The following is a 16,868-nucleotide window of genomic DNA, read 5'->3' as shown; positions in this document are numbered from 1 at the left end:
TCGGAGGCCAGTCCTCGTGTTTGCTCAGAAGCAGAGGTTTGTGCCAAGGCTCTGGGAGCTTCAGGGGGGTGCTAAGCAAGCCCCTCATGGTCCCATGCTACACCAGACTGCATGCAGCAAGGACTGCCTTCCTAAATACAGTCCGAGTTGTAACGCTTTTGTAGGTGTCAGCATGCGCTGATTGCCTTTCACAGGCTCTTGGTAGCCTGAGTTTATCTTATGGATTCACCAGGAACAAGAGTGTCCAGAGCTTGTAAGCTTCTGACAGACTTCCGAATGCTACTTCTCAGCACGTAATTTTTCTTTGTTCAGCCTGCACTATTTCTGCATCCACACACAGAGGCCCCACTGAGCCCATCCACACAAACTCACCCAGGAGAGGTGTTCATGGCATCCTGTCATGATGCTCAAGCCTTCTCCAGAGTCTCTCATTCCCAGGCCCTTTGCCTGTAATTATGACCTGAATACTCCTTTCAGCATATGGACATTTCATTGTGCCCAAACATTTCTCTACAGTAAATTTCCCAACTTACTCAGATGATCCTGCATTCACAATCCGTCCTTATCATCACCTATTTCTTCCCCAGGCATCTCAACATCAGAACAGTTTCATTTAAGAGTTCTGAGAATTATTTTTACGTTATCTTTCACACAAACCATCTTGATGCTAAATAATCAAATATGCCTAAAAACAGCATACAAAAAAATACTATTGTTTCAGTATTAAAAGATATGGGTTTTTTTTTTATTTTAAATGCTTTTCCTTCCCCCAAAAGAAGCTGGAGTAAGCTTTATGTATTTCTGAGTCTATTATAGGTGTTTAATCTCCTTTTATCTTCATCTATTAAGATAATCACGGGCGTAAAAAATCACATTTGTCTACAACTCCTTGGAACTTCTAAAACCTTCGACATTTGAAATATATCAAAACTGTCTTTAAAAAGTGTATCATGGGTATGTGAACTGAAAAATATCACTGGTTCATAACAGGCTCTGTAGAATATTTTAGATTATATTCTTTAATATCTGTACATCAAAGCAATTTTGGATTTAGAAACAAGAACATAAATATTCCCAGCAGTAACTTTCTGCTACTTCCATGAATTTAAAGCACTTCAGACACGAGCAAGTTAGGACAACATAATCACTTAGATCCTTTAACAAAGTCTACTATAATCAGCAAAAGGACTAACCCTGACTTCCACATCTTTGAGTCAGTCGCTTAAACCTAGGGCTGGATTGTTTCATTCCCAGATTCTTAAAGAATTTAAAATGAGTGAACAAAACAATTCACTGTTGTACAAAGTAGCTGTTCTGTTTGATGATCAAAAGTTGTTAGTTTAAAAACCCAAAGCAAACTAAACCAAAACCAAACAAAAAAATCCCCCAAACAAACTTGAACAGCTGAGTTTGGCAAATAGAGGCCAAAAACTTTACTTAGCAGTTGTCATTTTAAAAATACAGTATTTCTTCCATGAGAATTAAAAAATTCTCATTAAATTGGGATAACCAAATCAGAGCTGCTTCTCCAAAAATGAATAAGTAAATAAACAAATAACAGCCTATGATCTCATTGAACTATTTAGAACAGAACAAGTAGAACAGAAGCATTCAAATTTTTCGTAAGAGGTTATTAAAAGGGGCTAGCTAGATAAATATGTATAGTATGCTTATGGCTAGGTTCTCTGTAAGCAGAGTAGCAGTATTTGGAAAATTTACTCCAGAGCAACTATTTTTCCTGATGATACCCTTGAGACATGTGATTCCCTTCTCCGTATTTCTGATTTATAATAGGTTGGTTTGGGGTTCTCTAGGATTTATTTTCAAGTACCAGTACTTTCAAAGGTGTGAAAGGTGTCTGAAGTAGGTAGTGTTGTCATTAAAATAAATTTTAAAAAATACAAGTGAAATGTACAATGTACATTTGCTTAAAACAAATGGCCAAAAAATAAAGGAAGTCAAAAAGCTCATTTTCAGCAGAAAGGATCCCACTGTTCTGCGCTATGACCTATGCTATTGGGGTTGTTGCAGGCACATAGCTCATCAGTTTAGGCTGTCAGGACATACTCATTTCACCTAATCAAAACTGTCTGGGAGGTTAGTGCCTTAAGTGTCTACACTGGTCATCCCTACATCCCACATGCAGGCAGTGGACAAAGATCGGTACCACTGGAGGTTAAGTCACCCCACCTGTCTTGGGCAACTTGTTGAAGCCAGGATGAAACCCTCCCTGAAAATCCCTCTTGGTCTCCTCAGCTACAAAGAAAGTGTAGCTGGTTTAGCCTCCAGTCTTGGGTAGCTGAAGCCAGGTGAGATGAATCCTGCCAACAAGAACTGATTACCCCAGTGTTCAAAAGAAGCTATTTGAAAGTAAACAGTTGGCAACAGGAAAACAAATGTCATTCCTGCAGGTATGTACAAGCTAATGTCCTTTGGAAAAAAAGCACTTTTTGAATGTTCATATATTTTGATGTGAATTTTATTTCAACTTTCCACAAAAAGGTGTTCATGACAGTGTTGGGCACATTTGAGAACAATATGTATGCAACATATGAAAGAAATCAAACACAAATAAAGAGATTCTAGCACTCATCTAAATAAAAAAATACCCCTAGATGAAAAAATGGTTCATGTAGTATTTGAGAGGTGAAATTTATTTTATAAATATATATTTTATGTATCTACATAAAAAAAGATATAGGTCAAGAAGGTAAGAATGAACCTACAGACAGCACTAAAAATTCTAATCAAGCATGTTATAAAAATTAAGATAAAAAAAGTGACTGAACATGAGAGAGTTTATAAAAGAAAACATGGTCTGAGAAAGTGGAGATGGATACTCTTCTTACAGAGTGCAGACTCCCCATCCCACAGATCAGAACTGATTCTACGACTAAATCATTACTGCCTACCTCAATACACTAAGCTTTTCTTTATAACTTCTCCCATATGTGCACATTTAAAATCAAACAGTTCACTGAAGTGGAAAAGAAATTACTAATATTTCTGAAGACTGTGTGATGCCAATATAATATAAATTCTACATCCTGAGGCACCCGGGAATGTAGAATTGACTGATGTTTCTCTTCATACCTAACTGACCCTGTTTGAGTAAGTCACCTTGATCAAAAGTTACCCACATGTGAGTGTAGGCTATAAGGTTCTTATACAGAACTATAGCAGTTTCAGTTTGAAAGCACATGTAGTTTTATCCAGTAATATTATCTTCCTACTGAGGCCTCAAGACGTGCAACTCATTTTGTTGCTTCTGCTGGGGCCTTCATGTGCTCTGCGGAAATCTGGGTAGTATTTTTTTCAGGAAAGATTTCAAATTTTACAGCACACAAGTGTAAAAAGCCAGAAATGTGCAACTTCATGGAGCCTTTAAATTCAAGTTACTCTTTTAATGTGAAGATGAAGTATATGCATCCAGTAATGCTGCTTCTGTGCTTTCTGACAATTAAATGTTTCAATTTATTTCATCTTTCAGTCTACATTTCATCTTTAATATGCTGTGGACTTGCCTTTTGAAGTTTAAACAAGCCTGGTACAGGGCAGATCCCATCTCTCAACATCATTATTTCTGGCTTTCTCTGTGACCTCAGGAAGACAACTCTATAACCATACAACCCTACAAATAAAACCACATATTTTCGCAAACATTGGGGCCAGAAACATTTTAAAACTGGATCTGGGAGTTGCTCTGGAAATTTACCAAATTATTCTGGAATAATTCTTTCAATAAATTCCAGTAGCTTCACAAGTGTGGACACATCCTCGAAATAGAGACAACAATTCTGAAGCAAGGGGTGAATTCCACAACAAATCCTTCCACAAATTACCACCCCAGCAAGGATATAGCAATTCCTCTACATCTACACATCTGGTCTTGGTTTTCGTATCTGCCAACAGATTTTGAATTAATATTTTTGAAATGAGGCAGTTTTGCCCCTCTTTGTTGTTCTATGATAATAATTCTGACCTGTTCCTTTGCAAAACTATCTGAGGATCCTCACCTAAAAAGGTTCACCAATTCAAAGTATCATTATCATAATTACTCTTGTATTTAATTGGAAAGTTCTCTTTGCTGTTTGCATGCCAGCAAGAACAAATTGTCTCTCTTTGCTATTTTTATATCAATAGGGATGTGTGCTCTTGTTCTGCAATAATTATTTTACTTTTCAGCACTTCTATTACTTTGGAAATAGTTTGGTTGTATTCTGTTAACTCCCACGCCCAGAGTGCTCACCTATCATAATATTAATTTCTGCTCTCATCCCTGGTGATTTTCTAAGCCTCTTTGGAAAAAAAGGAAATCAGGCACAACCTTTTTCTTTCTGAAATTTGCGTAAACATATATGAACAGAAAAATGTGACAAGTATGCAGCAAAATAAATGAGAGTAATATTCTGCCACATGGTATTTTTGCTTTCAAATGTGCACATGTCTGTATGCCCACGTGTGCGTTTGCTAGTGTATACACTGGCAATTGGACATTTTACTATCCCAGAGTCACAAATGCTAGTTTCAAGGAAGCTGTGCAGGTACAGAGTGTCTCAAGAATATTTTCCTCTGAACAGACTTGATATTTCAGTCAACCGCTGGGCCAAATAAAAATCGTTTACATAAGGGATGACTTAGTGCGTAGAAACAAGTGAAAGGAGGTGTTATTAAAATATCATCAAAAGTAAGAAGTGTTGGTAGTGCATTTAGAAAAGACACAACAAGATAGCTTTTTATTCCTTTACACAAAAGTGTATTAAGGACTTGCCTTAATCAGGGTGGCTATCCTTTCCTGTAAGCATTTAAAATCCTCACAAGATCAAAGGCCATATGACACATGCTGCATACCCTGGATCTGTAGAACAGGGGAAGCTCCAGGGATAGTTCAGAGGATGAAGGTGGTAACAGGGCAATGGGAATTCATCAATCCTGTTGTAATTTGGGGGAGCGCACTGCACAGAGCTTGGTGTTATGTTTGCTGCTGATGTTGGGTCTCCCCATCTCCTGCTTGTTCACCTCCTCCTGCAGCCAGAGGCCACATTATTCATCTGTCCCATGCCAGGACAGCACTGCTGACAGCTGTGTGCTGTAGCCTTGGCATGAGAACTCCATCTGAATTGCTTGCAAGTCACAGCTGAAAGGCTTACAAGCTTTCTCACCCCAGGCTATGAGATATATGTAAGTGTTTAAACAAAGCTGGCTTCAAAGGGCAGATGTCATTTTTGGTCCTGATCCTTTTGGCTTAAGTGCGACTCCAGAGAGCTGAGTAGCCATAAAGTGCAAGCAGTATAATGCCTTTCATATATCTTATCCAGTTTCACCACTTAAAGCTGTAAAATTAAAAAGCAATCAACCAAAAAATAGTTCTTAATCACTACTCCTTGGTAGGGTGGGAAACAGCAAGAGAAATGAAACCACTACGAATATCAAAGTAGCCAAGATCTCATTAAATGAATATGATCTACAATGCTTCAACTATTGGCCCACCTCAATGCCTTCAGGGAACTCCTCACATGTGGCCCTCATCACTCCACACCCAAAGCATTCTCTGCCTCCTCTGGAAGAGACATCTGAGGACATTTCTGCCATTAACCCCTCTCTTTGGCACCCCCAGGAGAACATGTTGCAGGTGACAGAAGGCAGGGCTGACACAGCAAGAGAGTCAGGACTAAGGGAGCGCACTGGGCTTCCTCTACAGGCCAAGAAGCTTCCCCCAGAAAATGCAGTCTCAGCAAATAGTGGTACCCCAGCACTGCAGACTGCTGTGTGAAATAAAGAGAATCCATCTTGCTTACAGATAACTTCTTTGGACCCCAATAACAACATAGGATGGCAACACAGTGCTCAGTCCAGGCTATGTTGTCCTGCTCCCTGCACCAGGCTGCAATTCGCACTTCTAGTACCTGAGCTAGCTGGCACATTTCTCCACTTACTTCAGGGTCAGCACTTGGTTGGACCCTGGAATAAGCACAGATGGTAGGGACTGAAGGGATTCCCAAGGAACCAGTGAGGATATGGGACATATGTCCAGCTTGAGAGGGAGTCTGAGAGCTAACAAAAGGGCAAAGCATTAACCATGTTCACATGGTTAATGCTTTTTAGGAGATTTTCACACACATTTCCTAACCAAGAATATCTCACGTAAGTTTTACCATGGGAAGGAGAAACCTCTGGCATTTTTGATAGCCCGGAAAAACCTGCTTAAGGCTTCTGAGCTTAGGGCATCTGCGTGTGCATATAAAATATTCTTAAAAGGTAGGTGTATGCATGGAACAATTACATCAGATTGTATGCACTTCCACCTTTTACAAATCATATATGCATGCAAAAGAGGGAGGCTACATGTAAAAGAGGGAACTACAATTGCCCGTATCAAGATAGACACAAGTTTCAGGAAATTATTTTGGCACGAGATTTGGAATGGCAAATTAAAATATAAAGATAAAACATGGAAACCATGACACATTTTCAGGTTAGATAAGGCTGCATAGCATAAGATACTGTAGAAAACTGTGTTTACGCCATGACAGGTGGCTACAGATTCCTGCCAGACAAATGACAGCTAAAAGGCAGTAGCGCTTAGAGAACATAAATCACACAAACCAATTGTAATATTCAGAAGTTCTAACTAGTAAAAGCTCAAGTTGTACTATGGGTGGACCGAATAAAATAAACTTTGAAATCCATCAGGAAGTACAAGACTTAAAATATGGGAACAGGCCTGGTTGTTCATACTAATTGAAGAGCCCTCTAATTCTGCTCACAGTATCTTCTATCCTGCCTTCCTACTGAGAGGAGCAGTTACTTACAAGGAAACAAGTGAAAACGTGCTTCACTACACTGTGCACATAATACTTCGAAGTTAAAATTTACATTAGGAAATCTACAATTTAAAGCAGATAAATAAAAAGTTTCTTTCCAGTAAAGTGAATAGTTCCATTTACTTCAACAAGCATATGTGGCAACAAAAACCAAAACAACAACAAAAAAAATTAAGAATTCCCTACGTTTTCTATGTTTTCTACCCTTTGTAACTTAAATAATTCTAAATATCTAAAGTCATTAAATTGAAAACACTTATGATATTTATTTTATTTTCCAACATCCGTGTTGCTTGTTTGGTGTTAACATTTTGTCACCTGAGTAATAAACATAAGCATCTTCATTTTGTTTTGTTTTTGGTGTCCTTCACTGGCTCTCATCTACGAAGAAAAGCACTTAATCCAAATAATAACTTTTATTACAATTTGTGGGTTAAAAAAGAAAGACAAAATAAAACTGAGGAATCAAAACTAAATCAGAATTTACAACATATTTTATCTTGTTTGAGCAAGTACATTTTTACAAAAGAAGTCCCCAGACATGATGTCTGCATTTAATGAAAGAATCTAGAGATTCTACATTAGACAGAATTCACTGCTATGAACTGTATCTATGAACTATAAAAGTGCTAGGATGTCAAGCACAAGTCAACTTGTGGCTTTTGGGAATTTTTGTAAGGATTTGTATGTGCTAGGTTGTTTTTTTTTTCCATGGTGAGCTGTTGGAGGGTTTCATGTATGAATAGGAGTGTGCAAGAGTTGAGAGTCCCATGCCTTGTCAATACTGTGGAGCCCCAGAGAATGATGCAGCAGGAGTATTCTACTTAATACCTAGCATTATTTTGTACAGCTAAATGTTTCCATATACAGAGGGTTGTCTTTAGTCTCTGTTTTTCTTTGAAAATAGATTTCAAGGAGCTGAAAGAGGGTGGATTTAGATTAGACATTAGGAAGAAATTCTTCACTATGAAGGTGGTGAGACACTGGCGCGGATTGCCCAGAGAAGCTGTGGCTGCCCCATCCCTGGCAGTGCTCACGGCCAGGTCGGATGGGGCTTTGAGCAACCAGGTCTAATGAAAGTGTCCCTGCCCATGGCAGGGAGGTTGGAACTGGATGGTCTCTAAGGTCCTTTCCAACCCAAATCATTCTATGATTCTATGTTTACTTTTGAAGCATCTGACACCTGCTAATGTCTCACAGGAGGCAGTAAGCTGTGTCACCTTGTAGGACCTTGTCTACACCAGGTCATGTAAAGATCAAATCAACGAGAAAGGAAGTGTCTGACTACTGAAAATTTGGGGTGAGGTGTTGTTGTAGTCACCACCTATTTACAGTGAATATTTAGAAGTCAGAGAAAGGAACTCTTCAAAGAAAAATCAGTAGTCCTATCACTGTGAGTACAGTGGAAGATTTCACAGTATAATCTGCTGGAAAATCTGGAAAAATCAAGTCCTTCAGCAAAATCAAACAAGCCCAGATTTTGCAGAACTTTAATTTATTTTTGCAAGTAGATGGAGTTCTCAAATATCAGAATTTTTTTTTTTTTTTTTTTCCCCGCAAGGAAAAAGGTCGAAAAGGACAGTAAGGCAACTTTAAGAAGTAGTTTTTGAAATTAATTGTCCTTTAGATAAGTCACTATGTCTCTGTCTTCTAAGCTATTTGTAAAAATAACAGAATAAATTGTCATATGAGGAGACTCCTTTGTTCCCTTTCTCCATATTGTACCGAAAATGATTCTCAGATATCAAAACACTTAATATTATTATCAACACACAATCTTTATATATTGCTGTAACTACCAGCTGGTTTTGACAGTTGCCCAGTTCTTTCAGGTAAAGAATTTGTTAAGTAGATCTGGGTATTTCATTGATACAAATAATGGGCAAGGTTTCAGTTCCCTAACACAACATCTTTCAAGCAATGAGAAGTATAGTAGCCAATACTGCACCAGTTAGCCCTTAGCCCAAAAGCTTTTTATCACATCTTTGTCTGCAGTGTTGTACCACAGTTTTCTTTATTCTGTTTTGATTTAGAGTTGCTTCTGTTGTACTAGTCATCAAAATGTACACCCTCCCATACGTCCCCGGTGGTCTATATACTAAGGACCATCTGTAAGATGCTTCCTATTCTTTCAGACAGATGACCCAAACAATTTTGGTTTTCTCTTATGCTTATCTTGAAAGAAGGATTTCATTAACTCTAGGGATTGAGAGGTGAGAGAAGTTGCTGTGTTTCAGCTAAGCTGTGGCAGCTGCAGCAGCTGCTCATGTCTGTTGTACATGCAAACTTCAACAAAATAAAATAATGTAAGCCAAAGTATGTCATAATGCTATAGTCTAGCAGCACACACAGGGAAAATTACTCTGTTTCAACTGTTAATATAATAAGCCAAAATTTCCAAGCCACTGGCTTCAAATAGACTTAACCCATTACAGTTACTATAGCTCTCGCTATTAAGTAAAACTGAAGCAGCAGCAAGCTGAAACATTAAATGTTATTAACAGTTACAGAAGATCTGTAATTACTTGGAGGACACACCATAAGCATTAAATACAAATATTGGCACTTTACACAGGAGTCCTTGTGGTGATTAAAGCTGGTCCTACCCTCAACATGGCATAAAGAGAAGCTGGGTCTTTGCAATACCTGCAGCAGTCTCTTCTATTATCAGCTGAAACGGTTCAGCTGGAAATATTTGTGGGCTGTGTCCTCTGAGTTTCTCAGGGTATTTCTGCCCATTACAGCAATTTACTGAGAGACACATAAGGTTCTTTGCAGCTGCCAAAAAGAGAAGAGGTGGGCCTGTGCTGAAGTCCTCTGACGGGTAACATTGAATAATAGTATTGTCTAAGGCCAACACAGACCTTAAAAAGTATTTTTGTAGCTATGCTACACACAAATGAAGACTATTTACTTCCTCCTTTTTTAAAGCTTCAATTCACTACTTTTTGCAGTGCTAGGTGTGCTTCCACTGCAACAAGGTGCAATTATAGCCTACATAAGAAGAGCCTGAACAGCTTTAATTTCTCCAGTTTGAGAAGCAACACCAGTGAAGGTGTGACAGCACTGACTTCAGCAAAATCTAGAAAACCAAGTACTCATGTAACTTCATATAGCCTGGTGTAAAAGCCAGTGCTGGTAAAGACTCACTGATATGGCTATGTGCGCTTGCTGTTAGGTAGGCAAAAGTTATCTCAGGATGCCCACACATACTGCAATCACACCTCCCAGTGGCAGCACATGCATAAACATAACTTGCCATATTATTAAAGACCTTTTTACTTTGTAAAGGGTTTGTCCATGGGCTGTTATTACTTATGGTGCAGTTTTCCTCTACTGAGGATGGCAGAGATATTGCATAGCCTCACAGGAATCCCCAAAAGCATTTCCCTAGCTGATTTGGTGGGGGCAAACCCACATCAAGGGAGAAGCTCTGACCTTTCCAGATGATAAGGTGTTATTTGAGTTCACTTTCCCTCTCCATTCTCTCTCAAGACAGCATGCAATTGTACTTTTCTTGTTTCCTGTATTCAGGGAACTTAAAGAATGTAGGTAATTATCATTTCCCCTACCTGAAAGCATTCATAAAGCACCAGCCATATCTCTGTCAAAAATGTTTAAAAAGCAAGGCATAGAATATTACAAATATGAGTTTCAATGTGATCTCAGCTGTGAACTTTACTGCCTTCTAAAATAGCTAACATCTGCAGATAAAACAGAGGCTGTAACAGATTTTTTACAGATTTACAATGCCTCATGAAGCAATATTTTTACAAAATAAATAATTAAGTCTTTCAAAAATCAGAAAAAGTTATCCAGTCTCCAGTATATCCCACAAGTTCAGCAAATGACATGTTTAACCCACACATCTATAAGAGACTGATATTCATTCATTCTTTACAGCTGAGTAAAAGACCTTCTTTTCTCTCATTCTCATGTTGTCTCCCACATATGTCAGCATACTTCAAGTGTAAAAAGAACTATATCAAGATGGATTAAATTCTGCATGAGATTATTGCTAATACACATATGAAGCAGGAAAGGGATGAAATAGCAGCAAACTATGCCAATTCATGTTTATCTTCCTCTAACTAGGAAGGGAAGGAAAGTCATCCCTATGCACAGTGTTTTATGGGTTGGAGTTTAAAACTTCCTGAGGTACATACAAGCTAGCTACATTTCTGATAATCCATGGTTTGAAACAACAGGAATGTCCATGGTTCATTTTTCACTTATACGGGAGGGGAGTTACACTGGCTTTTCAATATAGTGATAACTAGGTGTGAATGAGTAGTACCATAGTGGCCCTCATTCTCTGTATTCTTTCCCTTCTGTAAAGATATAATTAGCAAAGATACAGGAAAATTTCATTATACTTGAATATCAGACATAAAACAATCTCTTCAAGAGATATTCAAGCTTGACAAAACTCCAATTTATTAATTGTCCTCCTTATATATACACTTTTTTCTGGAATGGATAGTGATTTCTCTCATGAGGATGCAAAGATGTCATTCAGCAGTGCCCCTTTCTTGTACATATTCCTCTGGTGGCTTAACAAAATTAAGAGCTGCAATTGTCTGTTCCATCTCTTTGAAAGAAGAGTTCTTTGAAGGAGACTCACAACAAAGTCTCAGCCACTTCTGTGCCAAATCAAGCATCTTCATAAGCCATTTTTTACATGCAGCTTACATCAATAGGTAGATCTAACTGGAACCCCCTGGTGTCCCTTTTCTGCTGTCTCCATTGGAAACACACAAGCAGTTAGGTGGAGTGGTGACCTCCCGAACGTGGGACTCAAAACCTGTGTGAGCTCATTGCCATGTTCCCTCTCTTCTCTTGCATGCAGTGAATCTACAGCAGCTACCATCTTCCTGTGTTTGGTGTATGTGTTTACACACCACATTTGCTGAGGGTTTATTATCTTTGTTCTCCACTTCGGGAGAGAAATAAAAAATGAAAATCCTGCTATCTTTGCTACCCTCCTTTCTACAGCTCCATGGTCATGGAATATTTAAACTTCTTCCCACAAGGTATCAAACAACATTGTCATTATCTTTAATTATAAACTAACCTGATGTATCTTTATAATTAAAGGGAAGTAAATGACATTTAGAGTTTAATTCTGAGCTTCTGTGGAAGCCAGTGATTAAGTTAAATCCCTTATTGGAAGTACAAAATACTATTCACAAAAGACAAAGATGAAATAGACATAACGACAGACAAATATGAATCATACCCACAATACCTTGTCTTTCAAAGTATTCATTTCAGCAAGAGAAAGAGCCTACATGTAAAGAGTAGTTGGGGTCATCATATCATGCTATGAATGGACAGAACTATGTTTCTTGTGAAACAGGGATGAAAATTGCTACTTGCAGATCCTTAATTACAAGGTAGCTATCAAAGCCTTTTAAACCAGAGAGATTACCAGTTCCCAAAATGTTAAGCTTATACTCGCCACCTTCTATACAGTCTTATTCTAACATGTATTTCTATTTTCAAAACATACATGCTGAGGAAGAGGCACATCGAAGCTGTGCATATCAAAATACCAAGGCATGTACAGTGTTAACATGATTTTCAAAAAATTAAAGGCTCAGTAAATAGTACAATTATTTATACTGATGCAGACCAATTCAGAGTGGTGTAACATGCTGCTCCCTGTCTGTTAGGCGCAAAGAACCAGGCAGCACATAATATGCTGCATATTGCCTTTTTACAGGATAAAAGGCAGCATTTGCCCCTTGACTCAGTGGGGACCACTAGCCCACCAAACAGGCCAAACCAAAGACACCCAATGCTCCCTGACCCAACAACTCAGGGACAACAACAGCAGGTCCGGGCAGGACCAGGCAGGACCTCAGTGATCCTGCACAGGCTGTGGCTTGGGGTAGAAGGATGAGGGCATTCTTGCTGAACATGGACATGCAGACAAGCCGTTCCCCAGCAAAGGAGCCAGCACCCCCACAAACCTTGGTGTGGTCTTGGCCACGCGACAGTGGGCTTTGACTGGGGCTGAACTAGCAGGGCTGAAGGATGTGCAGGCTAATCTATGTGGCACACCTGTATAGCCCTGGACTGCTGGAAATTAAGTCACTTTTCCATAGTTGCCTAAAAGAGAAGCTTTTAACGCTTTGAAAACACTGAAGTAAATCACACTACTGATAACACACACTGCTATTTACAGGTCTAAGGATCCTGAGAGATTCTTAAAACATTGGAATCTTTCATTTTATGTTGCAAAACATAGGGCTTTTAGTATAGCACTTACTATTCATGATCCTTTCTGAATAACTGTAAGACTGTGTAAGGGCTTATAGATAATTTTCAAGGTTGCCTACTGCAAATCTTGCATGAAAAAGTAGCACTAACCTGTAAACCTCTATGCATTTTCATAAATACTGCAGTATAGCCCTTAACAGCAGGCTATCATCATCTTCGTGCAGGTTTCAACAGGTGCTCATTTATGCTCACCTCTCATTCTGCCCACTCACTTCCTCTGTGCTAAAGGTTTTCTCCAGCGATTTAACATGTTCCACTGGCATTCGTTCTTAAGCTAATATGAGGGGTGCCATCAGGAAAACATAGCTTTCATGAAATTAAACTCTCTATGGAATGGCTTTTGGCCTGTGTCTGCACACTCTGATCAACATGTCTAGGAAATAAGAGCTTATTTGAAACCACGTAACAATGCTTCAAATTATGAGTATTTGATACATCCATCCCATTTCGCCCTCTATTTCTTTGCAAAAAGAACCTTCCGCTCCTCCGGGTAGTAGTGGAGTCCTGAGGGTTCTTAAAGCCACGCCTGTCATCAAGTAATATCTTAAACCTACTGCTGGCTAAAGCTCTTTCCCAGCAGCATGAAAAGCATGAACAGCACTGGACACAACACCGTTCAGGTGGGTTTACTAAACAAAACCTTTTTGTTTTCAGCCAGCCAAAATTCTAACACCATCATGCAACTAGTCTTTGAGTAATTAGATCTTCCGCCAGGTACAGCATACAGCTTTGTGAGTCAGGGCACTAGAAAATAGGTTGGGCTCTCTGAATTAACAATGAACAGTTGTCCTGGACATTTATCTGGAGGTAGTAATATCCCCTGTTGTCCCTCAGATATACGAGTCTCAGAGGTATCAGATGTCCTATCATTGAATTATTACCAGTGTTTGTTCATTCTTTTCCGTGGCTGATGAAGAGGTATAAAATGAAAGACAAAGAATAACCATTCTCTCTTTTTTATTATTTACTTATATTTACCAAGTAGAGCTAGAAATGGAAACAAAGAGCAAATATATAAATTGGCTATTCTAGCTGTTCCCTTCTCCCAGTCAGGTACTCATTCACCAGCAGTGCTCATGCAGATTGGATAAATCACGGGAATAATTGCCTCACAAATGCCCAGCAACACAGATTTTCTTTCTCCAAGCAGAATATCTCCAGGTAATACTTGACAGCCCTGTTCAGCATGACAGAACTGACAGCAGCTTGCACGTAGTCTAACAACTCAGTATCTGCAAACACGCTTCCGACTACTGGTTAGCACAGGAGATTACATAGGTATTAAAATCAGCACCTGGTGTCAATGTAATGCCAAGTTTGTACACAATCTGCATGTTCTCCCATCAGCCACTCACTGCATCCTCCAGAGGGGAAGCCAAAGCTCTTTCCATTGTTTTTGGCCCTTCTGCCTCCTGATGAAGACACTGCAAGAAAGTGCTGCTCTTGGGCAACAGCTGTAACTCATGTCACGGAGTGAAGTAAGACTGGGTATAGCCTTATGAGCTTTATTTAATTTAAGATGTTGCATGTTACAAACACTTTCCAGCATGTGAAAGGGAAGGTCAAACAGGCTCTTCCATAATACACTGTGAAAAACTTGAATAGTGGCACAATTCTCTTTGGCATCTCTGATCAAAAGACAGAGCTGTAGGAAGCTGAGTGCCTAACCAGGGCTGTAGTTTTTAGTAATGTAGCTGCAGTTTACCAGAACATGAGTACAGCATAGCTGTGCAGAGCAGGTACTTAGAGCTGGTTTGGCTGATTTAGTTTTCCTTACCTGAACAAGCACCATATTGGGGACAGACATATAGAAGCTGAGGAAATAACAGGCTTTTTTCACTTAAATAAATATGGCAACGGTCAGTAGGAAATAAAAGCAAACAATTGACAGAGATTCCTTTATACACGTCTTCCTGTAGTAGGGATGAGTGATACTTTTTGAATCTTTCAGTGATACCAGTGTCAAATAAATATCATGAAGTCATAAGTCTTTCAACCTTTACTAAATACTTTGCACTAATGGTCAGTGCCATTCCAGAGCAGTCACTTTTGTATCCTGGAGGAACCAGGACCTTTTCTTTCAGAATACTGTGTTCAGTTTTGGTCCCACTAGACAAACAATATGTGGAGAGGCTGGAGAGGGTCCAGAGAAGGCCCACAAAGATGATCCAAGAGCTAAGAAGCCTGCTGTGTGAGGAAAGGCTGAGAGGACAGAGTCTGTTCAGCCTTGAGGAAAGAAGGCTCAGGGGAGACCTTATCACCATGTTCCAGTATTTAAAGGGTGGCTGCAACAAAGATGGAGACTCCCTTTTTACAAGGAGTCACATGGAAAAGATGAGGGGTAATGGGTACAAATTACTCCTGAGGAGATTCCAGCTGGACACAAGAGGATTTTTTTCACAATAGGAACAATCAGCCACTGGAATAATCTCCCCAGGGAAGTGGTGGATTCTCCAGCATTGGACGTTTTTAAGATTCAGCTGGGTGGGGTGCTGGGACGTTCAGTCTAGCTCATGCTTTTGCCAGCAAAGAGTGGATCAGATGACCCTTGTGGTCCCTTCCAACCTGGTATTCTGGGATTGATTTGATTGAAAATAACTTCTGACAGTGGATTCTACAAAGCAGACTGGTTCTTAGAGCATTGAGATCTTCCCTAAATTCACTTACTTTGGCTTTCGTATCTCCAGCACCACATTTCATCATCCTCTCCTCTTCTAGAACATACAGATTCCCTACTGAACGCCCCAATCTGCTCTGAGAACAACCAGGTGTTTCATTGGACAGAGAAAAGCATGTGAGAACACAGAAAGCTTCTAGCCTCCACTCCTTCTTCTGCAGGAGAAGGGAGGCTCTGCAAGGAACATTCAGTTCTGGGTTGCAGGAGAGGGGCAGTGGCAGTGTGGGGCCAGATGCTGCAGGTTCAGGAAGAGCTGAACACAAGATCTATATTGTGCTTGCTGCAAAATACTACAGTGTCATAGCAGTGACATCTAAAATTTGTTGAAAACACTTGCTACTGAAGCATTATGGTGATCTCAGTAAATAACCCATCATTACCCTATATATCCATTCCCATTCTGCGGCCTCTTGCAGACTGCATCTCCACATATTTCCTGCTCACAAAATCTCCAGCCTCCCAAATACCTGATTTTCCCTTTGCAGCAGGCTGCCAGGCTGCTATCTTCCACCTACTGGCACTTCCCACACAGGAGTCTGATCCTTCTGAACCTGATCCCTTTGATACCTCAATTTTTTTACACCTACCTATGACTGTTACTTCTAAATGATGTTCTTTCAGTTCAACATTGTTGCATAAACATGCAATTGGGCAGGAATCCAATGGGGCACAAGGCTTAGCCTAGGCATTTGCTGTGATCTTGTGGAACATACCAGGGATCCAATGTCTCATAGATCATGGAGCCTTTCAATTGCTAGGTATTAATACTAAGTGCCAAATAAGACAGTAGTTTCATAACAGTGTTTTCTAGGGTGCGAAAGCGAAGTTTATTGAAAGCTTAATATAAAATCCAAAATGTTGGTATGGAAAAAATATTCCCTCTTCATTTTATTACAAGAACTTGTGGGTATCAAATGAAACAAGTCACCAGGTCCACCAGATCCAGAATAAACAAAAAGAGGAATTGCTTCATACAGCATGATGTTAAGGTTTAGAACAATAGCAGCATTATCATGTTTCTGATGGTTTTGGCCATTCTATAAAGTTCAGTTCATTCCTTGATGAAAGTATGTGTTTAACAC

This window comes from Strigops habroptila, chromosome 2, assembly GCF_004027225.2.
Source record: "Strigops habroptila isolate Jane chromosome 2, bStrHab1.2.pri, whole genome shotgun sequence".
NCBI classification, from domain to species: Eukaryota; Metazoa; Chordata; class Aves; order Psittaciformes; family Psittacidae; genus Strigops; species Strigops habroptila.
This window is presented reverse-complemented; position numbering follows the sequence as displayed.